This window comes from Dendropsophus ebraccatus, chromosome 10 (assembly GCF_027789765.1).
Source record: "Dendropsophus ebraccatus isolate aDenEbr1 chromosome 10, aDenEbr1.pat, whole genome shotgun sequence".
Classification (NCBI taxonomy): Eukaryota; Metazoa; Chordata; class Amphibia; order Anura; family Hylidae; genus Dendropsophus; species Dendropsophus ebraccatus.
The window spans coordinates 15,069,801-15,094,991 of NC_091463.1; the positions used below are offsets into that span (position 1 = coordinate 15,069,801).

The 25,191-nt window shown below is 46.2% G+C and overlaps 1 protein-coding gene across 5 annotated transcripts in view; it reads right to left on the reverse strand.

Moving 5' to 3' along the window:
* Positions 1 to 25,191, reverse strand: part of LOC138802626 (beta-1,4-galactosyltransferase galt-1-like) — a 73,615-nt gene that overhangs the window by 19,689 nt on the left and 28,735 nt on the right. For 4 of the 5 annotated variants that reach the window (XM_069986133.1, XM_069986134.1, XM_069986131.1 and 1 more), the window contains exon 2: positions 5,070 to 5,189. The exons of the other annotated variant lie outside the window; for it this stretch is intronic. The gene's annotated coding sequence lies outside the window, so the exon portion shown is untranslated. The remainder of the gene's footprint in view (positions 1 to 5,069; positions 5,190 to 25,191) is intronic. 5 annotated transcript variants of the gene reach the window in all.

The window sequence follows — 25,191 nt, forward strand, 5'->3', positions numbered from 1 at the left end:
AAGAGCCCCTTCACTATCTAACCACTTAGATGCTGCAGTCATTATTGTTTGCGGCATTGAGGGGATTAAAAGACCACCAGCGAAGCATCTTTGGGGAGACTGCTTGCTGCATGGCAATAGCACTGGTGGCAGTGGCCGCTGTACAGACTGAAAGAACCAATTGTTCCCCCTTTCGTATCTTTTTTAAGAGAAGGGGAGCAGGACACAATGTCTTCTTGTATAGTGACACTGCGGCATGCATGGAAGGTGGAAACCCTTTTTAGGTTCAAATTTTACATAGTTAAAGGGGTATTCTGCTCAAATTAAAGTCTTAATATGTTTCTGCCCTTAGAGAGAGAACATGAGAAATGGGCTATTCCTACATTCGACACTCCCCATGGCTGAGCGGGCTGTCACGGCCAGATGAGTCAGTCTTGGAAATGGAGGTGGGATTGTTCAGCTGGGGACCCGAAAATGACGTAGGAGGACACCGGTGGAGCATGGAAAGTAGGAATAGGCTGTTTGTTATGTTGAAGTTTTAAAGGTAAAACTTTAATTTGAGCGGAATACCCCTTTAAGATTAATAGGGCCTGGTTTACACTGTGGCATCCTGTCAAAAAAGGGTGTAGATCACACACTTTAATGGTGTGAAAATAGTTTGCCAGCGACTACGTTTGCACACTTCCTGCACACATGCGTTTGTTCTACCACAGATCACACTTTTGACTTCAGCCGAATCAGTGTGTACGAGAGGTGGCTGAACATATTCACAAGCTGACTACATATGGATAGTGCACTGCGGTATACATCAGCACCCCTTCTCTGACAGGATGCTGTAGTACATCTGACAGGCACTGCATTACCTTCGCTCGACAAGGCTCCCCCACTTATATTGACTACCACTACAGAAGATACACCCTTAGGTAGTGCCCACACTGCGTATGAGACCGGCCGTTCCATGACCCAGAACGGCCTCTAAAAAGATCATCCCGGCCGGTACTGCAGTAACGTTTGGATGAACTTTAGCGCCGATGAGTTCCCCACTGCACACACTGACAGGGTTTTCTGCGGTCGCTATTCAATGAATAGCGGCCGCAGAAAGCTGACATGTCAGTTTTTTACGGCGCCGCTAGGAATCCCGATCGGAGCGTATACTATGGGGGACATTCATGAAACGTCCGCCAGGGAGAAGGTGCAGATCCGCCTCTTTTCCCTGTCGTACGCCTGCCGTATACCCTGCTCGCCCAATGGGCGGGCTGGGGGAGCTTGGGGGGGCGTGACAAGGTGGGGAGGAGACGTGGCCTCCTCCTGCACCTCATTTATCATGATCCAAATATACACCTGCTGCAAGCAGGTGTAGATTTAGTACGCCGGGCCCGATGCGGGCGCCTGGCCAGCCGGATTCACTAATAGGCGTGCGCCTCTTAGTGAATCCTGTCAGGGAGAAGGGGGCGGGCCTAATATAAGACAGGCTTACTTCTACGCTGGTCTTCATAAATCCCCCCCTTTGTGTATACATTCAGTCCGGGATTCCATAGGCTGCAATGTTACGTATATTTTCGTAAGAATTGTGGCCGTTGTTGCAGTCAGCAACAATGGCCGTGGTTTTACGAAAATATATGAAGTGTGAACATAGCCTTAGGGGTAACCCCATTTCGAAAATGTTTGTGATCTACAAGTAGTAAGTTTACAGCAGGGTCCCATTCCCCATTGAAGAGGTTGGCACTGATCCTTGGGATTGGTGAGAGTGTCGGCCGCTGTTCTACCATTATGGCGTCTGACTGACAGGGAGAGAAATGCTTAAACCAGCAATAAAAATTCCTAAGAACATCAGAACACTAGAAACGTCCTTTTTGCAGTTTAGCATATATTACATAAGAGAGGCGGTAATAGCGACGTAGACAAATTATTATCAGCAGATAATTAATCCGCAGTGGAGATTTATTATTTAAAGGCTTTCGGATCAGGGGCCGGCCGCTGAAAGGGACGCTCGCTTATCAACACTGAGTTCTGGAAAGCTCAGGGCTTTTATTCAGACCCAGGCAGAAAACAGGGGAGGACAATAGGACAGGAGCCAGTCCTGGCCGCTTGCCCTCTGTCCTCGCTGTTCCTGAACCAGGTCCAAACTAGGCAGATTCCAGAACCTGCCTGCCTGGACCAGGGCAATACGAATGGTGTGTGTGGGAGAATTCTACATACTCTGGGTAATCATATCAATGAGACAGCAAATACTAATACATCATGGCAGGAAGGGAACTGTGCTTTGGGGCCTCGCCAATGCCAACCTAACTTTAAAGGGGAACTATCAGCAGGTAAGACGAATCTAACCTGCTGATATGTCCCTACTGCGCACGGGGCGTAAAGGAGGACGGCACGTCTCTTACCTTCTTCCTTGGCGCCGTTTTCGTGCTATTAGCAGTGTAATCCTCAGTCCAGAGCACCGTTAGGAGCACTGCCCCGACCCCATTAATAATAATCAATGGAGCGGTCAGGCCATATCGGCACAATGGGAGCGGGGCCCATTAAAGTGAAAATTTATTTTCTTTTAAATCAACTAGTGTAAGAAAGTTATATAGATTTATAATTTACTCCAGTCTTCCAGTACTTATCAGCTGCTGTATGTCCTGCAGGAAGTGGTGTATTCTTTCCAGTTTGACACAGTGCTCTCTGCTGCCACCTCTGTCCATGTCAGGAACTGTCCAGAGCAATAGCAAATCCCCACAAAAAACCTCAAAGAGTACCCCTTTAAAAACGATGTTACATGGCATTTTTGGTGCTGAAAACATCATAAACATTTACAGAACACCATTTTTTCCTGGTGTTCTGTAAATTTGGTGTAAATTAATATAGGTTTTTTTGTTTTCTGGTGTTTCATTCTCTGCCTATTTTTTTTTTCATTACAAGTCATGTGATTCTTCATCATGTGACTTTTTTTTTTACCTCTATGTGATGCAAGTATGATAGTATTGCCGATCATTCCTTGTGATTTAGCAGGGTGATGTTGCCATGTGGTCCTAGCCTTTCTGTTTCTGTACCTCAGATTCTACTTGGCAAGAAAGGATATGCAAAATAGCTCTCACACCTCTCGAACAAAGAGATGTCCTTTCAAGTCAAGTCTCACTCAATCAAGGATTTTATGCCAATCCCCAGTCAATATTCTAAGACTTGACTTCAAGTGAGACTTGACTTGAAGGGACATCTCTTTGCTTAAGAGGTGTGAGAGCTATTTTGCATATCCTTTCTTCCCAGAATTCTTAGTGGAGCAGCAATGGTCTGTAAGTCTCCACACATCTTTACGACGAGTTCTCATTAAGGAGAGTCACTACCCCTTTGACCCAGCATCCACCTGGACACCAAACATACGTTTTACAGCTCGGCACACTGGTCTGCAGATGTACAAAAGCAGCCGGCGCCCCTCCCCCCCTGTAAAAATGTATACAGCCGTCTCTTTCATAACAACATCCAGTCTTCCTTCTCTCTAAAAATTAAGTTTCCAGAATGGTGTGGGTTGCACACTCTTTTTTTCCTGGCAAAAAAGCCAAGAAAACAAAACTTCAACAACACCATCTCAGTGGTAGGTTAGAGGAAAAAAGAGATCTTACGAGAGGAAGGAGGAAGATTGCTCCAGGCAAATAGCCCCCGACTACCCACCTTCCCCTAGATCTCACACATAGCAGACAATGGCTGCTGACTATATGTGAGAATGGAGAGGAGACAGCTGAACCCTTCAGAGAATAGAAAGGTGATGGTGTCGCAGAACAACTGACACCTTTAAAGGAGAACTCCAGGCTGGGGTGATATTTGGCTGAAAGAAGTAACATGCTCTAGCCTCACCCGCTCCAACCCTGGTGCCAGTATCCTTCTAGATCTGAGTGGGGATCTGGGACTTGATGTGTAGTTTCACCGTAGGTCGCCAAACCAACAACTGCACAATCACCGGCGAAATCGTGCAGCCACTGGCCACCATACGTGGACTTGGCTTAGTCTGCGTGCAGAAATCGTAACGCTGGAGGGTTTCATCAGTGTATGGCGATATGATTTGGCAGCTTCACTACACAGAATTTTTGATAACAGACTGAAGATTTGCAAGGTGAGAAAAAAAAAAACACCACAAAAAAATTTACACAATAGAGGTCTAAGTGGGGAAAAAAGCCTAAAAAGATGCTGCACCTGGAGTATGCTGCATTAAAAAACACCAGTGACCCAAAAAACACATCCAAAGTGAAGAAAAACACTATAAAATAAACTATTAGTGCATTTTATATCCCCCTATTGATTTTCAATAAACATGAGCAAAAAAGGCTGGTAGAAAAAAAAACTACATGTTTCCAGCAAATATAATACAGCTGAATTTTTGCATCTGTATAATGGCCATGAATCCAGCCTGATCCTAGATCTAGTGACCCAAACGTAAAGGGATATTCCAGATAATTTTTTATTCTGTTTAAATGTGCTTAGGGCGCAGTTAAAAAAAAAATGCATACTTAACAACCCTAGCTTCCCCACTGCCACCAGCTTCATGGTGGTCCTAAGCTGCTCTGAGCTTCTTGTATCTGTGTCGCACAAGGACCTTTTTGATCAGCCAATCAGGCGCAAGGTAGAACACCACTGAAGCTACTGATTGGCTGAGCTGGAAGGTCATTGTGCGACACAGCTACAAGGAAGTGAAGCACAGCAGCAGACTGACACAGATGGAGTAAGGAGGTGTAAGTTATCTTTTTTTTCCTATTTAACTGTGTCCTTTAAAACCATCATAGGGATCTATTATAGGGATCTATGATGCTGTTTGTTCAAGTCATTACACTTGCGGTCATGCACCCATAATACAGATGCAAAAATGCAACCAGCTGGATTACACTCTTCTGAAAATGACCCCACACTGATTATCACCCAGCTTTCCTGGAAGCAGATTTAATTCAGCAATGATGTATTCCCTAACATGAGTCCATGAATGGTGCTGGATATCTGACCACCGCACCACAGTCACACTGGGCAGGTTTTAGAGAGACCAATTCATGTAGTGATCAATATGTTTTTGGGCTGCGAGGGGAGGACAAAGTGATAGGATATCATCTAAAATGTGAACTTACCCTGACTGGATTTATTCCCATAGTTCCAGCGCTGCAAGTAAGTGATCGCGACTACTGAATCCACTGATACTCAACGATGACGTTTCACATGTGGGATCAGGAATGTTAAATGGCAAAACCCTAAAGTAGAAAAAAGACAGTAAAACATAATAATCATCATATAAGGTCACATTTTATGGCTCTGTTCACATCTGGTTTAAAACCTTCTGTCATAACAGAAGCAAACAGGTCATATAATGGGGGCCACAGGGTCCATAACAGATTCCACGGCTATGAAGGCAAAATTAACATTGCAGCACTAATGGTTCAATCGGATGTGACGGAACTAGAACAAGTGTGAACAAAGCCCAACACATCTGGAACATACATGTTATTGTATCCGTAGATTTATGATTCCATCTGTGTGGGTCATAAGATGGGCCGAGACTTCAACTATAGGGTTATTATACTGTGTGGGGCACTATAGGGGCATTATACTGTGTGGGGAACTAAAGGGGCATTATACTGTGTGGGGCACTATAGGGGCATTATACTGTGTGGGGGCACTATAGGGGCATTATACTGTGTGCGGGCATTATACTGGTATTATACTGTGTGGGGGCACTATAGGGGCATTATACTTTGTGGGGGCACTATAGGGGCATTATACTGTGTGGGGCACTATAGGTGCATTATACTGTGTAGGGCACTATAGGGGCATTATACTGTGTAGGGCACTATGGAACATTAAACTGTGTGGGGGCACTATAGGGGCGTTATACTGTGTAGGGCACTATAGGGGCATTATACTGTGTAGGGCACTATAGGGGCATTATACTGTGTGGGGGCACTATAGGGGCATTATACTGTGTAGGGCACTATAGGGGCATTATACTGTGTGGGGCACTATAGGGGCATTATACTGTGTGGGGGCATTATAGTGGTACTATACTGTGTGGGGGCACTATAGGGGCATTATACTGTGTGGGGCACTATAGGGGCATTATACTGTGTGGGGGCATTATAGTGGAACTATACTGTGTGGGGCACTATAGGTGCATTATACTGTGTGAGGGCACTATAGGGGAATTATACTGTGTGAGGGCACTATAGGGGCATTATACTGTGTGGGGGCATTATAGTGGTACTATACTGTGTGGGGGCACTATAGGGGCATTATACTGTGTGAGGGCACTATAGGGGCATTATACTGTGTGGGGGCACTATAGGGGCATTATACTGTGTGGGGCACTATAGGGGCATTATACTGTGTGGGGCACTATAGGGGCATTATACTGTGTGGGGGCATTATAGTGGTACTATACTGTGTGGGGGCACTATAGGGGCATTATACTGTGTGAGGGCACTATAGGGGCATTATACTGTGTCGGGGCATTATAGTGGTATTATTATTTCACCTCCCTCATCTCTTCACTGTCAAACAATCCAAAACGCCTTTTCAACACCTATAACTCTCTTCTTCAGCCAAAAGAAGAAGTTGCCAAGCTCCTCTCGTCCCACTACCTGCCCTAGTGACCCTATTCCCTCACACCTCCTCCAGTCCCTCTCTCCCGCTGTCACTACTCACCTCACTAAAATATTCAGCCTCTCCCTCTCCCTCTGGTATCTTTCCCTCCTCATTCAAACACTCTATTATAACCCCACTGCTGAAAAAACCTTCTCTAGACCCATCCTGTGCAGCCAACTATCGGCCTGTCTCTAATCTCCCCTTCATCTCTAAGCTCCTGGAAAGTCTTGTCTACTCTCGCCTAACCCGCTATCTCTCTGATAACTCTCTTCTTGACCCTCTACAGTCAGTCTTCCGATTCCCTTCACTCCACTGAAACTGCTCTCACCAAGGTGTCAAACAACCTCCTGAAGGCCACGTCACAAGGAAACTTCTCCTTGCTGATTCTCCTGGATCTCTCAGCAGTGTTTGACACCGTGGACCACCAGCTTCTCCTCTCCACACTCAGCTCTCTTGGCCTCAAGGACTCTGTTCTCTCTTGGTTCTCTTCCTACCTCTCTGACTGCTCCTTCAGCGTATCCTTCTCTGGCTCTACTTCTTCTCTCTTACCTCTCTCTGTTGGGATTCCCCAGGGGTCAGTCCTGGGTCCCCTCCTCTTCTCCCTCTATACAGCCCCCATCGGACAGACCCTCAGCAGGTTTGGTTTCCAATACCATCTTTATGCTGATGACACCCAGCTATACACCTCCTCCCGTGACATCTCCCCTGCCTTCCTGCAAAATACTAGTGACTGTCTATCTGCTGTCTCTAACACTATGACCTCTCTGTTTCTCAAACTCAATCTCTCTAAAACTGAACTTCTGGTATTTCCTCCCTCTAACAAACCTAAACCCGACATCTCCCTCTCAGTCTGTGGTGATAGCATAACTCCTGTGCTCGATGTCTGGGGGTTATGTTAGACTCCGATCAATCCTTCACTCCCTATATCCAAGCTCTTACACGCTCCTGTCATTTTCATCTCAAAAACATCTCCAGAATCCGCCCATTTCTCACCACTGACACCGCTCAGACTCTGACTGTCGCCCTCATCCATTCCCGTCTTGACTACTGTAACTCCCTCCTAATTGGTCTTCCTTCTCTAAGCTCTCCCCTCTCCAGTCTATCCTGAACGCAGCAGCCAGACTCATCTTCCTCTCCAGCCACTATACCGACGTCTCCCCTCTGTGCCAGTCACTGCACTGGTTACCCATTAAATCCAGAATCCACTTCAAGCTCCTCACCCTCACCCATAAAGCTCTCCACAACTCTGCCCCTCCATACATCTCCTCCCTCATCTCCACCTATCATCCTTCCCGTGCTCTGCGCTCTGCAAATGATCTAACCTTAACATCTTCCATAATCAGAACCTCTCATTCCCGCCTCCAAGACTTCTCTCGTGCTGCACCAGTTCTCTGGAACACCCTACCCAAACTCATCAGACTCATACCCAATACCCACAGTTTCAAGCGTGCCCTGAAGACTCATCTCTTCAGGCTCGCCTATAATGTTCCCTAAAACTTGTTTCCTCCTTCTGTTGCTTCCTTTGCTCTATATCTGATGGTTCCTGCACTTAATATGTTTACTTGCAATCAGACATTGGCGTTGTTACTGGCTCATCCTGTATTTCTAACTATGTACAATGGCAGGACCATGGACAAATAAAGCACTTATGCCTGGTGCCAACCCAAATTATAGTCTGTAAGCTCCAACGAACAGGTCTCGTTTATACTTTGTATTTTATGTTATTTTTATCTATTATGATGTTTTTATTTATTCTAATTTAACTGTGTATTATGTACCTCTGTACTGTATACATAGAAAAAAAAGCGCTGCGGAATCTGTTGGCGCTATACAAATAAATTATTATTATTATTATTATTATTATTATTCTGTGTGGGGTGCATAAAGGATTATTTGGATCACAGCCATTATACTGTGTAAGGGACATATAGTGTATAATGGGGCATTCTAGTGTATGGGGTCATAATAGAGTGTGGGGGCACTATGGAAGTATAATACTGTGTGGGAGCCATAAGGGAGTACTATAGTTTGTGGGGGCACTACTGGGGTATAATACTATGCGGAAAACATATGCAGGCATAATACAGTGTTGGGGACATAAGAGGGCATTATACTGTGTGGGGACCATAACAATTATTATACTGTTAAGGGGGCGTTATACTGTGTGGGGGCACTATGGGGGTATAATACTGGGTGGGGACCATAACAATCATTATACTGTGAGGGGGTGCACTATGGGGGTGTGATACTGTGGTGGTGGGATACTAAGTGAGCACTACAGTGTACAGGCACTACCATGCCCCATCCTCTGACATTGGGAGGCTTTTTAACAGATAAAACAGTCGGCCAGTCCTGCCAAAATCTGCGGGGGTGGCCGACTGTTCACTAATGCATACATGGGCCTTTAAGCAGCATATGAAGTGTGGTACAAAGCTGTACATCCTCCATCTGCCCCCATACACATTATACACACAGGGGGACACAGACCCCTTGCTGTGCGGCTTTATTGCAGGAGGTCTACGCTTTGCAGCTGGGATACAGATGCTACGATGCAGCCTTATCATGGCTAATGGAAGCAACACTACTAGTAGTACTGACTGCTGATACTATACACACATATTCCTATAATACAGCATCCAATGATCCAGAAAGCCTGACAGACTGCGCGAGACCAGGGCAGAAAAGCCATCAGGAAATTCCCCTGGAGCAGTAAATGAAGCAGCAGATTGCTGTAAAGCTGTGGCTGTGTTAGGCATGTAGTATTACCATATACCATCTACAATGATGACTATGCACATAAACAACATATTAACCTAATTGCACTGAGGGTAATGCGACGTGACACCAATCATTACAGAATGACTAGGGGAGCCGGGCCGTGAAGGTGGGTGAAGGTCAAAGCTGATCAGTGGAGAGAAAACAAAAGAAAACAAACCCTCACGCCATAAGCAAAAGGGGTCCTCCACCCATAATCGTAAAATAGTTTTACCGACAAGCTTCATTCTTCTTACTGGCAGGATGTTTATAGAGTAGTAAAGAGACCCGGGAATACACTGCGACATCCCCATACACAGGCATTGCTGAATATGCTGTCAATGAGGAGAAAGCTGCTGCCAGACACCTCTAAAGGAGTGTGTGTCCTTCGTATGGGTGACTGGCTGTTGCATGCAACAGCTCCTCGGATCATGACATCAGCAGGGGGCATATGACCTCCCCAAATCATCGCACCCCCAGGAGGTGGTGTGTCCCCCACATCATCACACCAGCAGGGGGTAGTGTATCCTCTCCCCATCATTACACCAGCAGGGGGCAGTGTGTCCTCCCCATCATCACACCAGCGGAGGGCAGTGTATCCTCTCCCCATCATCACCCCAGCAGGGAGCAGTGTGTCCTCCCCATCATCACCCCAGCAGGGAGCAGTGTGTCCTCCCCATCATCACACCAGCAGGGGGCAGTGCATCCTCTCCCCATCATTACACCAGCAGGGGGAAGTGTGTCCTCCCCATCATCACACCAGCAGGGGGAAGTGTGTCCTCCCCATCATCACACCAGCAGGGAGCAGTGTGTCCTCCCCATCATCACACCAGCAGGGGACAGTGTATTCTCTCCCATCATCACACCAGCAGGGGGCAGTGTGTCCTCCCCACATCATCACACCAGCAGAAAACAGTGTGTCCTCCCTGCATCATCACACCAGCAGGGCCAGTGTATCCTCTCCCCTTTCATCACACCAGCAGGGGCAGTGTTTCCTCCCCACATCACCACAAAAGCAGGGGGCATTGTGTCCTTTCCACATCATCACACCAGCAGGGGACAGTAAGTCCTCTTCACATCATCACACCAGCAGGGGGCAGTGTGTCCTCCCTACATCACTACACCAGCAGGGGGCAGTGTGTCCTCCCCAGCACATACTCCATACTCCAACCCAATGCTCATCAGATCCCAAACAGTTTTTGGGGTTTCATCACTAAAGAAGATACAGCTCCAGTCTGTAGCAGTCCAGGTTTCTTGTTTATGACATCACCGCAGATAAAGTCAATGGTGGCTGCTGTCAATGGCAGGATACATAATGGGCACCATGACACTAAATCTACTTATGCTAGGTGCCTGGATATTGTCCTGGCAGAGATAGTGTGACGAAGGGGGCGCCTGTGTCTGAATGGTGGACAAGGAAACTGTGGGAGCTGCTCATCTGTCGATAAAATGATCCTCTCTAGTGGTGTCTGTCTGGAGCCTGATCCCCATGTATCCTTAACTAACCACTACTCCCAACATCCCTCTCATAGTCTGTCGCCTGGGCCAAATTACGTTGAGAGCATTCGATCTATCTATCTTCGATCTCTCACCAAAATGTACACTACCTAGAAGTAGCCTCTGAGGCCCCCTGAAGCTCTTTAACGCCCTCTATTGGCAGAACCCAGTGTGTATCCAGACCTCACCTGTAACCATTACATATCTGGATCCCTTAGTCAGTGAGTGTCTCCCAGGACGTACACATAGGATCCATTAATAAAGCTGGCAGATCAGTATTTCATAAGCCCTGACTCCCCGCTGCTCCCTGCACATATCTCATGTTACTGTCCTATAAACATTTCATTACGGGGGGGCGTCACTTCCTTTTACAAGTCCAGGCCTAGATTACTGAAATTTATTTAGAACCAGATTTTACTGATCAGATCTTGAATGTTGTCATCTTGGATCCAAGCCTACATGATGGTATGTGGGTGTGATACACTTGTGATACACCCTGCAGACACATTCTCCTCCAGGATGTACCGCAATCTGCTATCACTTTACTTAATCTGATGAGTCTCATAATCTCTCTGATCTTGTGAGAATCCAGATTATCATAAGGTTCTGTGGTTGGAAACAAACATGGGTGAAGTTATAGGGCAGGGGTCCTCAACTGGCGGACCACGGTCCGGAGGTCAGCTGTCCGGACCTCGGCTGCAGCTCAGTATACCTGTATACTGCACCGCTCCCTGCACAGTAACTAAGAGCGCTCACAGTTACCGTGCAGCAGCCATCGGCTCCCTCCCTGTCAGTCACTCTTGTGGCCACAGCGGTCACAAGAGGCTGCTCTCTGGTTTCAGCGCTTGAGTGATGTCACTAAAGCGCCGATGCCAGGACAAGGGGAGAGCGGCCTCTTGTGACCGCTGCAGTGTAGCCACAAGAGGGGAAGAGAAGAGAAGACACCCGGACCCAGGTGAGTATAAGTGTTTTTTTTTTTGTTGCTGTATGGGAGGGGGAGCACAGGGGGGCTATAAGGGAGGGGAAGATCGCACAGGGGGGCTATATGGGAGAGGGAGAGTGCACAGGGAGGCTATATGGGAGGGGAAAAGCACACAGGAGGGCTATATGGGAGGGGAAAAGCGCACAGGGAGGCTATATGGGAGGGGAAAAGCGCACAGGGAGGCTATATGGGAGGGGAAAAGCACACAGGGAGGCTATATGGGAGGGGGAGAGCATACAGGGGGCTATATGGGAGAGGGAGAGCGCACAGAGAGGCTAAATGGGAGGGGAAAAGCACACAGGGGGCTATATGGGAGGGAGAGAGCGCACAGGAGGGCTATATGGGAGAGGGAGAGCACACAGGGGGATATATGGGAGGGGAAAAGCACACAGGGGGCTATATGGGAGGGAGAGAGCGCACAGGAGGGCTATATGGGAGAGGGAGAGCACACAGGGGGATATATGGGAGGGGAAAAGCACACAGGAGGGCTATATGGGAGGGAGAGAGTGCACAGGGGGCTATATGGGAGGGGGAGAGCGCACAGGGGGGCTATATGGGAGGGGGAGAGCACACAGAGGGATATATGGGAGAAGGAGAGCGCACAGGAGGGCTATATAGGAGGGAAAGAGTGCACAGGGGGTTATATGGGAGGGGAAAATCGCACAGAGGGGCTATATGGGAGGGAGAGAGCACACGGGGCTATAAAGGAGGAAGAGAGCGCACAGGGGGCTATATGGGAGGGGGAGAGCGCACAGGGGGGCTATATGTTAGGGAGAGAGCGCACAGAGAGGCTATATGGGAGGGGAAGAGCGCACAGGGGGGCTATATGGGAGGGGAAGAGAGCACAGGGGGGGGCTATATGTTAGGGAGAGAGTGCACAAGGGGGCTATATAGGAGGAAGAGAGCGCACAGGGGGTTATATGGGAGGGAGAGTGCACAGGGGGCTATATGGGAGGGGGAGAGCGCACAGGGGGGGCTATATGGGAGGGAGAGAGCACACAGGGGGATATATGGGAGGGGGAGAGCACACAGGGGGGCTATATACTACTGGGAAAGCACACAGGGGGCTATATACTACCGGGGAAGCAACAGGGGGGCTATATACTACTGGGGGAGCAACGGGGGGCTATATACTACTGGGGCAGCCTCCCCTTTTGTACCTAATTTCAAAGGGCCGGTGAGAGAGAGAAAAAATGCCAGTTTTCCCACTAATAAGCATCAATTCTGTATGTAAATAGTTCAACAACATTTCTGAAAAGTAACAAAACACGTTTCCTACTGATGTTCAGCTCGGACCTTCACCTGACAATAGACCCCGGTAAGTGGACCTTCACTAAAAGTTGTTGAGTACCCCTGTTATAGGGGGTGCAGCCCCCGGTCCCTGAAGATAAAGGGCCTCCTCTGCCATGTAGCATAGTTATACGTGTGTATACAGGCAGATGGGGGCTGTAGCGGGATCTTCAGATGACGTCTCTGAACAAGTGCAGGGCTCTATGTATTTCTGGCCTATTAGGTGCCAGTATAATGACTCTTACGGTCTGTGTATATCTGGCACGTGCCATGTTGTACATAGTTTTATCGGTTTTTCTATGACATCTCGTCCACTTCTTCATCTGCTAGTCCTCAGTTTTACAGCTCAGTAACACTGAACTATGTGAATACCAAAACACAATGACAGCTCGACGCTGGAAGCTTTTTCTGGACTGTGTTAGAGACTTGGCACTGAGCCCTGCGGAGTCTTCAGTGGCGGGTCCTAAATACCAAGGAAACTTTACCATTTAAAGTGAAACTCCATGGAATACATAAAAAAAGGCTGTAACAAGTGCACACTGGAGGCTCTTATTACATATTGAGGGTTTAAAGCATCAGAGCTTCTGTGCTGGTATACGGACAAGGAAGGCCGAACATATAAGTGCTACGGGGCCCAAAGGCCGAGGGGGATGAGGATGCAGATTCAGAGGGCAGAAAGACATTGGCTCCAGATCCCCTCAATTGCTTGTAAAGGCTAAATTAGACAGCTCATTGTCTAGGTTACCAACCACCACTCTGCTCTAAAAGCAGTGGTTTGACTAGTGTATATAGATGTAATCTAGATGCATAGAAATAAAGGGAGAATTTATCAAGACCAGCATTCTCAAACGCCGGTCTTAAATTAAGCCCCGTCCCCTTAGTGAATCTGGCCAAGCGCCTGACCCTGCACCCCATGTACCAAATTTGGATCGTGATTTACATCTGCGAGCAGGCGTGAATCATGATCAATGTGGCGCGGGAGGAGGCCATACCTCCTCCCCAACTTGCCGAGCCCCCCCCATTGGGTGAGCGGTTGCCCCTAGCAACCAATCAGATTCCACCTTTCATTCCTCACAGACTCTTTGGAAGATGAAAGGTGGAATCTGATTGGTTGCTAGGGGCAACTGGGCCAGTTTCACTTTACACCATGTTTGATAAATCTCCCCCTCTAGCTATATACACCAGCCATACTACTGCTTTTACAGCAGAGTGGTGGTCCGCAACCTTAAAGGGGTTATCCAGAACTACAAAAACATAGCCATTTTCTTTCAGCGACAACACCACTCTTGTCTCCAGTTCAGGTGCGGTTTGCCATTAGGCTCTATTCACTTCAATGGAACTGAGCAGCAAATGCCCGCCCAAGCTGGAGACAAGAGTGGGTCTGTCTCTGAAAGAAAGTGGCCATATTTTTGTAGCGCTGGATAACCACTTTAACAACAAGCTGTTAACATGCAGGCATATCAGGACGAGGCGCGGTTGCTAAATGACTGTATTTGCAAGAATATTCAACATGACAAGGCCTACAAGTACAACTATGTAAGCTGAGATGGGAATAGCCATTTAAAGTGCCCCTGTTGCTTTAAAAAAAACTGTTGATGTCCTAGAAACTTCAGAAGTTTTGATAATTATTAGATTCTACTTAGAAGTGATTGGCCGAGCACTTAGCTCCCTACATTCTCCTTCTTTGTATAAGATCTCCATAGTAAATCTATGAAGCTCATCTGCAGCAGTGAGACGGGACATGGGAAGTGCCCAGCCGCGTGCTTCTCCCTGCTCTAATGATCAGTGACATATCAAATGGTTCTTAAGAGTGAGAGCACTAGGACTAGCCCTTTAATGGCTGTGTTGTTGCTCTCAGTTAAGAAATGCCGGAGCCGTTTGTGAGTTTGGCTCGGACATTGTCATATTTCCAGCTTTATAAAGGTTTGCCAAAAATGTTGTTTATAATATATACTCCCCACGATAACTTTCTTTTTCCTTTTACAGAATATTGTTTGCTAACTACATATTCAGGAAACTTTACAAAAAAGATAATACTGTTTGTTTGACCCTTATGACGGTTCACTGCTTGGGAGACAGATAATGGTCTTTCCTCTCTTCTCCTCGCAATATATTTCTCTATAAATAGGATCAGTCTTGAAAAGATTATGTAGGACGGAAAAAACATAGCTGTATTCTTCAAAAACAGCCAGCGCCCCCCTGATCTTTAGGTTGTACATGGGATTACAGTGGTGCTTTTTCTGGAAGAGATCAGCTATGTTTTTCCAATCCTGGATAATCCCTTCAAGCTGCTTTTATGATCTTGTCCTTTAAATGGCCAAATTTTAGCTAACCAACCCAATTATAAATTATAATATAGTGAATTTAAGATTTGTCCAGTGACCCAATAAATGGCAATCTGAGTGACCCACCAGGAATCAGGCCGGCCTGACAAATTGTCAGGACGGACCTAGGTAGTGGAAAAGGAGTCACTTCATGTTCCTGTGACTAGAAATTAGCAAATTTACCATAAGTTCGGGTTCGCGAAATGCCAAGCCCTCAGCATTTGACTCCCTGTGGCTGGAGAAGATTGATGCGGCCCTAGGGGAGTCCAGTGCCGAGCTTTCAGGTCTCTCGAACCCAATCTTACTGTATATTCGCTCAGCTCTACCTATGACACGTGCTGTGAGTATTAGGCTGGGTTCACACTGCATTTTTGCAATCCGCTTTTTGAATCCATTTTTTGTGTGCATCAGTTTTGATCCGTTTTTCCATTCACTTCCATTGTAAAAAAAAAAAAAATGGATCAGTTTTTTTTTGACGGACACAAAAACGTAGCTGACCCTATTTTTGTGTCCGTTAAAAAAAACGGATCAAAACTGATGCGCACAAATGCATGTTTTTTGCAAAAACGGATTGCAAAAACACAGTGTGAACCCCGCCTTATTAGCAGATCCGCAATTGACCTCCACTGTACATCAACAACAGAGATTTTTTGAAAATTGCCACTTTGCCGATAACAGTGAATACTGCAGATATTCCGCTCAGGAATCCCATACAGACAATCTGCAGCCATTACGCCACGTGTCCTGTCCTATATCCATCTGCCGTATCAGATTGTTGAGTTTTTGTCGATCCCAGTCGCAGAAACACTTAAGTCATTTGTGCCAGACAGCAGATGTGCACCACGTAGCGTGACTCTACAAATAGCTTCCGACTCCAATAATAGACACCGGCCCAAAGCCACCGATCACACCAGAGATCTGCCGCTTCTCAGCCATGTTCTGTTTTGACATATAGTGATGTCACCCAAAATGATAACATTCACAGACAAACTGCGAACAACAAAAACTGCATCTGTAAGGCTTTCTATTATAGTATTTCTCTGTTTGGGCTCATCTCCTGGTTTAGAATTAAAACGCTATGTGTGAATCCAGCCCTAAGTGCAAAAGAACACAACCCAGGTAACAAAGTATAGTGCGTGGGATTCTAGGTGTACAAAAAACCTAAGGGTAGCTTCACACGTACCGGATTCGCAGCAGATTTCGAGTTTGCTGCAAATCCTGGTACAGTGAAGTTGAATGGATGACATACCTGCAGCGGAATTTTCATTCTGCTGCCTGTATGTAACCCAGCCCAGCGATCAGCTAGGTATCCCCCATCCTAGTGTTTCCCAACTCCAGTCCTATGGCCCACCAAAAAGTCATATTTTGAGGATATCTCATGCAAAGAACGCCTGTGATACTTGATACACTGATCGATTATATCATCATCAAAACATGACCTGTTGGTGGTCCTTGAGGACTGGAATTGGGGAACTTTGCCCTATCCTATGTATAGTAAGCTGAGATGGGACTTCCCCTTTACATTCATCATGAAAGGAGAATTCTCGGCGGGAGATGGGGGTGGTAGGTGATTCTTTGGTGCTGGGTGTGACGGGGGAAAAAAAGTCATTATAGACAGGCGGTGAGGGGAAATTAAAAAAGACAATATGCTCACTTGTCCTAGTGTTGCGCCACATCACCGAGCTCCCGTACTGGGCCGGATGTCCTCCTGGTTTCACGACCCAGGTTAAACGTCACAAGCAGGAGGGTATCCCTCAACGAGGTTGTGATGTAGCTGGAGGCAAAGAAGACAGCCAACAGGGGGTCCAGGAGTGGGGCCTGACGCTGTGTGGGCACCAGGACACCGGGACAGGTGAATCTGACTTCTTGTCTATGTTCCTCCAGCCCGGAATAATTTTTTGGCCAGTGCCGGACTTTCCCTTCAACTGTTTACACAGGGCAATGAGGGCCAGGTTAAAATACTTTAAGGGTAAATTCGCACGGGCGGATCCGCAGCGGAATTAACTCAGCAAATTTGCAGCTAAATCGGCAGCGGATCAATCCCCTGTGAATTCCAATGCAATTACATACTCGCAGCAGGATTGTCATCCCGCTGCCAGTATGTAAGTGCCGGCCGAAGGAGGTCAGGCACAAGCAATCAGTGCACGGCCCCATCACAGTCACTGATTGGCTGAGCGGGACCTCCAGGAGCCTCAGACGCGGCCGGATCATGGTGCCGGTAATGTATTATCTGGAGCCGCGGTGGTTAATGCGGCCGGGACTTACATTCTGGCAGCAGGATGACAATCCCACAGCCAGTATGTAATCACATTGGAATTCACAGGAGAGGGATCTGCTGCGGATTTAGCTGCGAGTTTGCAGCGTTAAATCCGCTGCGGATACGCCAGTGTGAATTGACCCTAAATGTCTGCATAAAACAAAATTTGTGCATTCATCCTCTGTTCGCTGCCCCCTTTACACACTTTTGCTAGGAGCCAGTGCCATAAAAAAGGGCCATAAGAGATATGCTGTTAGGTCCCATGTCCGACAGCAGGTAGAACTAATCTGTAGTCTGTTTCCAAGGGCAACCTGCAAGATTTGCTCTCTTGGGGTCTGTCCCTACTGGCAAAGACTTCGGATATCTCCCACAAACATGGGAACATCAACTATAAGGTGAGAAATGTGACTAATGACCACAAGGCATGGCAAGCGGCATAGTGAACCGATTCATCTTCCTTGTTACATCGCTCACTGTGTCTTCCCTCCGCTTCCTGGGAAAGTTCTGCATGAAAGCTTCTGGGCGCTAAGCAGAGACTGTGACAGCCATGGTGTATGTAGCAGCGTTGTGCAATGATAAACCCTGACACCAGCGGAAACACATCAGTTCATGTAGTTATCGCTAATGTTGCAAGAAACAGAAGCAAAAGATCAGACCTCAGCAGATGTGGAGGTTTCTATGGAAAAGATCCTGGTAACCTTCATAGCTCCACAGCCTTGAGGCCTCCAAAAGGACTATACATGAATCTATATACAGATACAAGGGGCACATATATACATAGGCTGTATGTATGTTTTTAAGGACTCCTTCGGGCTGCATCCCTAGGTGACTGCCCTCATCTGGCGGGCACAGTTCTTGGTATTTGAAGCCAATGTACATAATCCACAATCCTACTTGCAGTGTAAACCACACAGTATGATGGGGACTCACAATGTGGTTTTCTATAGAAACCTCGGAGCAGGCTTCCCATCAATAAAATAATGCCAGGAAGAAGAAGAAGAAAGTGATCGTCCTACTCATCTTCTCAAGGTAAAACATTCGGACAGAGGAGGATACAACACCAACTTTCTTTTGCACTTTGCTTCCGATAAGAAAGCAAACACAAGGACGGTCATAGTCATCTCAAAAGTCTATTGTGCCAGCAACAAGATTTCAAAGCTCCAATATGGCCGTTGTGCCTATAAAAGCCGGCCAAAGAATTCCAATAACATTCAGCCATTGTCTCCAGATACTCCATTACCCTGGCCATTTAATCTGCAGCGCCCCCATACAGCTCATAGGACCTTTGTGCTGCCGGTCACTTCAGACGACCATAGCCAGACCCCCGAACGTAAAGTGACCCTGTCACCTGATAAAAAAAAAAGGAATGTCAGAATGTCAGGGCTCTGAGTGTTCAGGCTCCTACCGACCGTTAGAGAGGGAAGAAGAACACAGCTGAGCGCTTCTTTCCCAGCCTGGTGTCTTTTCCAGACCCCTCTATCCCACACCAGACACTTATTTCCCTCCCTAATCTCCCGCTGTCTCTCTGGTGTGGCTCGTGGTACAGGTAACATTTTATAAAATATCACCTTTGAGGTCCTTTTCCTAAACTTGCTGCCAAAGTCCTTGAAATCATTTTTAAGGATCCCCCACCTACGTCTAAGTTTATCACTAGTGCCAATATGCACCATGACCGCTGGAACATCACCAGCCCCTCCCAGTAATCTGTCAACCCGAACCACAGGTAGGCAACATACTGTTCCATGATTCCAATATTTGTGACAGATTTCGCTGTGTGTCCCCCTAATAATTGAGTCCCCCACTACCAGCACCTGGCTGGCCTGCCCTGTGCTCCTATTCCCCACGTTACTGGAGCAGACACCCCCCGGCTGTCCGTACCCTGCGGCAGCAGTGTCATCCCTGAACTAACATCCTCCTCAAACTTGTTGGGGTGTGCCAGATCAGGACTAGCCTCCCTGGCACTCTTCCCTCGACCCTGTCTTCTATCACCCAACTCACTGCCTCATCCTCCTGCACCTCCATGCTATTCCTCTCTCCCCCTGTGAGTGCTTGCTCAGTGAGCAGCAGACTCCTTTCCAGTTTGGCAATTGCTCTCGATTGCTGCTCATTTGGATCCAGCAATGTGCACCCATCTCACACAACGATATGCACCCAAGAATTGCATATATTGCACAAGATGTGCATTGGTACGCATTGTGAAACAAGGAGCACATTGCAACAATGGGGAGGTCAGATATAGCAGTTTAACAACAAAAACAGACAAATAAAGAACAGTTTGAAGTCTGAGAATCTAAAGTCCACTTGAGACAAACCCACTGGCACACTGGCAGTCAGCAGTGTATAGAACTTAGCTTCAGTGACTACGGGAGTCATGCTCCATTGTGTACATCTGTCATAAACAACTTTATAGGTATGACACCAACCGAGAAAACCAGTAGAGAAGATGTCTGTGACCGATGGACCCAAAAAGTTGGGAGAAAGTCATCATAGCCATGGTAAAACTTTTGTGAATAGTCATCTAAGGCTCCGTTCACATTTAAATCCCAGGTACACGAGTAACCCCATTCATTTATACAGAGTCCGTCAGAGTTTACGCCACAATAGTGCTGCATGGGGCGCTGTTTTTGCCTACAAAAGGTAACAAAACTGTCATCGGAGGCTTCCAGCAGCAGTGTGATCATAGGCTTTAAGGAGTTGTCCACAGGATAGGGGATAAGTATCAGATCATCAGGGGTCTGGCTGCTGGGACCTCTAGCTTTCTTGAAAATATAGACTTGAGTCCCCATTTAGAATGGAGTGGTCACACATGCCAACCGCAGCTCCATTCATTTACTATAGACCGTGTACAGTACAGCACCTGGATATTTCTCACGGTTCCTCCAGAGAGTGAATGAAGACTTCTCCATCTATATGTCCTATTAGCTCATATGTATCTCAGAGGAGGCCCTACACTGCACCCATCTCCATGAACAAGTATGCATGGAAATTCATTGCAGAAAATATAACACTCTAAGGTCTTCTGATCAGTATTTTATGTTGGAAACTGCATGAAAAACTCTTCTGTGTGTCTTTATCCCACAACCAAATCCGAAGCATAAATGCTAAAAATCCATGGTAGATTTGGGATTTCTGGCCTGGATTTAATAATGGATTTGACTGAAAAAAAAAAAAAAAAAGATGTTGTGTTATCAAACCCTAAAGACGGCTGGCCGTTTGTATATAGCCGATATGATGCCATATTAGTACATAAGAGGGGATTATCGGACATACAGTGATCCCTCAACTTACAATGGCCTCAGGTTACAATATTTTCAACAATGGTCGATTATGGACAATTGTACCTTGAGACCAGACGCAACATACAATGCTACAATCTTGACCAGATGGTTCAGGTGAGTTTCTGACTGGGAGTGTGAAGGTGCGGTTGGCGGGATGTTGCCCATATGGTGAGACTGAAGTCTAAAGGTGATCGAACCTGGTTGGCTTGGACCCTCTATAAAAGTCGTCCTCTTTTTGCTCTATGGCTGAGCTGAATATTTTCCATCAGGAAACTCGGTTCTGTATAACTAACTGTTGACCTCTCTTCCTTGTGGGTCATTCCACGGCAGGACACACTCGTCTTTCCTCTTTCCCTTCTCCCTTTCTGGTTTAGTCTTATATATTACCCCGGGTTTTGCTTTGTTATCTATCGGTTAATGAGTGCTGGGGAATGTTGGCAAGGCCTACTTAGGTTTGAGGATAGTTCTTAGTATGTTCTCTTAAAGGGGTACTCTGGCAAAAAAAAACTGTGTTTTTAATCAATTGGTTTTGGAAAGTTTTACTTCTATTTAAAAATCTCAAGTCTTCCAGTATTTATCAGCTGCTGTATGTCCTGCAGGAAGTGGTGTATTATTTCCAGTCTGACACAGTGCTCTCTGCTGCCACCTCTGTCCATGTCAGGAACTGTCCAGAGCAGGAGGTGTTTTCTATGGGGATTTGCTACTGCTCTGGACAGCAGAGAGCACTGTGTCAGAAAAAATTCACCACTTCCTCCAGGACATACAGCAGTTGATAAGTAATGGGAGACATGAGATTTTTAAATAGAAGCAAAATACAAATCTACATAACTACATGAAATCAGCTGATTTGAAAGATTTTCCCCGGAGTACCCCTTTAAGATTGTGTGCAGAAGAGGGATGTATGCCACCCGTACAATCTGTAATTGCTTACTGGAGTCTGTATAACCCTGTTATGCTTCGTTAACCATATTTTTGTATACAGACAAGGAACACTTTATGCTTTCACAAAGCTTTATTGTATTACCTGACATTACTTTGTTCTTTCCTATTTATGTTTTCCGGGAATTATCCAGGTTGTATGTATCTTTCACCTGATTGCCTTATTTTTGTTATTGTTTAATATCTTGAAAAACTTACGTAAATATACCTTCTTTATTCTGTTCCCCCTACCCCCAGATCTAAATAATTTTTTTGCCCTCCATCCCTCCCTACCGTACAGTGTGATACTACATGTCCTGTACTGCTGTGTGTGTCTGGTATCTCCTCCCTACAGTACAGTGTGATACTACATGTCCTGTACTGCTGTGTGTGTCTGGTATCTCCTCCCTACAGTACAGTGTGATACTACATGTCCTGTACTGCTGTGTGTCTGGTATCTCCTCCCTACCGTACAGTGTGATACCACATGTCCTGTACTGCTGTGTGTGTCTGGTATCTCCTCCCTTCAGTACAGTGTGATAATACATGTCCTGTACTGCTGTGTGTGTATAGTATCTCCTCCCTACAGTACAGTGTGATACTACATGTCCTGTACTGTGTGTGTCTGGTATCTCCTCCCTACAGTACAGTGTGATACTACATGTTCTGTACTACTGTGTGTCTTGTATTTCCTCCCTACAGTACAGTGTGATACTACATGTCCTGTACTGTGTGTGTCTAGTATCTCCTCCCTACAGTACAGTGTGATACTACATGTCCTGTACTGCTGTGTGTCTTGTATTTCCTCCCTACAGTACAGTGTGATACTACATGTCCTGTACTGCTGTGTGTCTTGTATCTCCTCCTTAGAGTAAAGTGTGATACTACATGTCCTGTACTGCTGTGTGTGTCTGGTATCTCCTCCCTACAGTATAGTGTGATACTACATGTCCTGTACTGCTGTGTGTGTCCAGTATCTTCTCCCTACAGTATAGTGTGATACTACATGTCCTGTACTGTGTGTGTCTGGTATCTCCTCTCTACAGTACAGTGTGATACTACATGTCCTGTACTGCTGTGTGTGTCCAGTATCTTCTCCCTACAGTACAGTGTGATACTACATGTCCTGTACTGCTGTGTGTGTCTAGTATCTCCTCCCTACAGTATAGTGTGATACTACATGTCCTGTGCTGCTCTTTACCTCTGCCAGGATGAGTTGCTCCTTTGGGCACCATGTGGCTTCATGTAATTTTTCTGGGACCCTGTGTGATCTGTACAGGACCTTCTTTCTGGTCCTCCCCATAGTAAGTAATGTACATTCTCCAGTAGCTCCTTCTGACTCTGGTATAAAAGGACTTCTTTTATCCATATCAGTTATCTTCTTATTTTTCTTTAAATCTTCATTATTTCCAGTTTCGGGATGACATCTTGGGGGCTTCAGAATTCATTACCAGTTTTCCATAGAGTTTCGGTCTCAACATACAATGGTCGTCCGGAAACCAATTAATATTGTATGTTGAGGGATCACTGTATACCCTCACCAGAAGAGTCCGCCACATCCAACATGGCTCACGAGACTGCATATAGGCAGAGAAGAGGTCAGGGCAGCGGCTTCAAGCAAAATGACTTATCCGCTCGGAATTCGGTGCAGATTATCTACTACAGAGAACCAGCAGCATTTCTGCACCGTGTGGCAATACCCTATGGTCACTTATCTTAGGAGGAACCGAAATGATCATCAAGGTTCCTCAAACCTGACAATCCCTTTAAGTAGTATTGTATTTTGTTTATAACAACTTCAGCTACAAAATAAATAACAAACAATATAACAAGGGGGGGGGGTGTTCACACACAGCAGAAAAGCTGCAGATTTCTTACAGATTTGTTGCAGATTGAGTTGATCCCTATCAGTTAGTGGGGAAAACTGGTAACACGTAACATAGAGTGGCCGATTCACAATGTGTGAACAGGCCCTGAAACAAAACTAAGATGGTGCTGATGGTTGTTTCTGTTTCAAGGTCAAGACGTATAAAATTTCATAAGAAGCTCACAGGTATTTCTCTGACTTAAAGGGAAAGTCTACCTTTAAAATATATTTTTTTAATGGATTTAATCTTAACATGAAAAATAAAGCAACTGTGCAAACTATAGTAATACCTGCAGGCTTTTGTTTCCGTGGTAACAGACTACAAACAAACTGTGTGTAGTCTGATCCCACATATGAATAAAAATATATACAGTTAAAACCACAGCCTCAGGTGTTCCCAATGGCCAAGTGATTTTGCAAATGGCAGGATTGTCTGTAATATTGTGTGGCAAAGGGTAAATGCATAGTGCATAGGGACATGGTTTCAGCCGAATGTCTTCATCAGCATGTGGGAACTTAGCGTTATACCTCTACCTTTGGGCGTGACTAAAAATTAAGGGACAGATGGATGGTAATATGACTGCAGAAACAGACGGCACACGTGGCTTTTTTTGTAATCTGTAAGCGCTCTATTACACCGAAAAATTATCATGTGAAAAATTGGCATATCGTTCAAATTTAAAGAACTCCAGCCATTTAGAAAATCTGGCAGCCAGCAGGAGGGGAATTTGATATGGAGTACCCTAATACCTTGCCCCGTGGCTTCAGTGGGACCGGCCCGGGGACCCTGCCAAAAGGCATTTTGTCCAGAGTTGTGAAGATGTCACAACTCGAGGGGGGGGGGGGGGGGGGAATGCTGGATAATGGACTGGCCCGCTTCAGTCACTGACTGGCTGAGCAGTCAGTCCATCAGCTAGGCCGTGACGTGTACACGCTGGAGATCCTGGAGCCCGGTCCCGAGGCTAGTCCCACCACTCACTGCGGGCATGTACTTGTTATGAAATTCCCCCGTCCTTGACGTCACTCGCACGTGTGTCGATCACATTTTATGAGCTGACCATAAAACCATTGGTTTTCAATGTATGTAGGCAACGTCCCTCCATAATCGTAACTAACGACTATCCTTACAAGTATTATGGTGAATGATTTCTGGTCGCTCTCAAAAGTGCCCGATTGCAATCTTTTATCGTTAATCGGAGAAAGCGAAAAATCGATTTGTCTAATAGGACCCTAACCATAGAAAAACGTTAGTCTGTGCACATCCTAGACACAATAATGATAAGGGATTTTAGTTCAGACCATCTGAAAATTGCTTAAATTTAGAACAATAAAAAAAGTTTTCTTCACGAAGATGGACCTTCCCTTTAAGCCAACCATACGCGACCCTACTATATAGTTAGTGGTGCCCTCCCTATCTACATGCTCTTAACCATACTCAATAGACATAA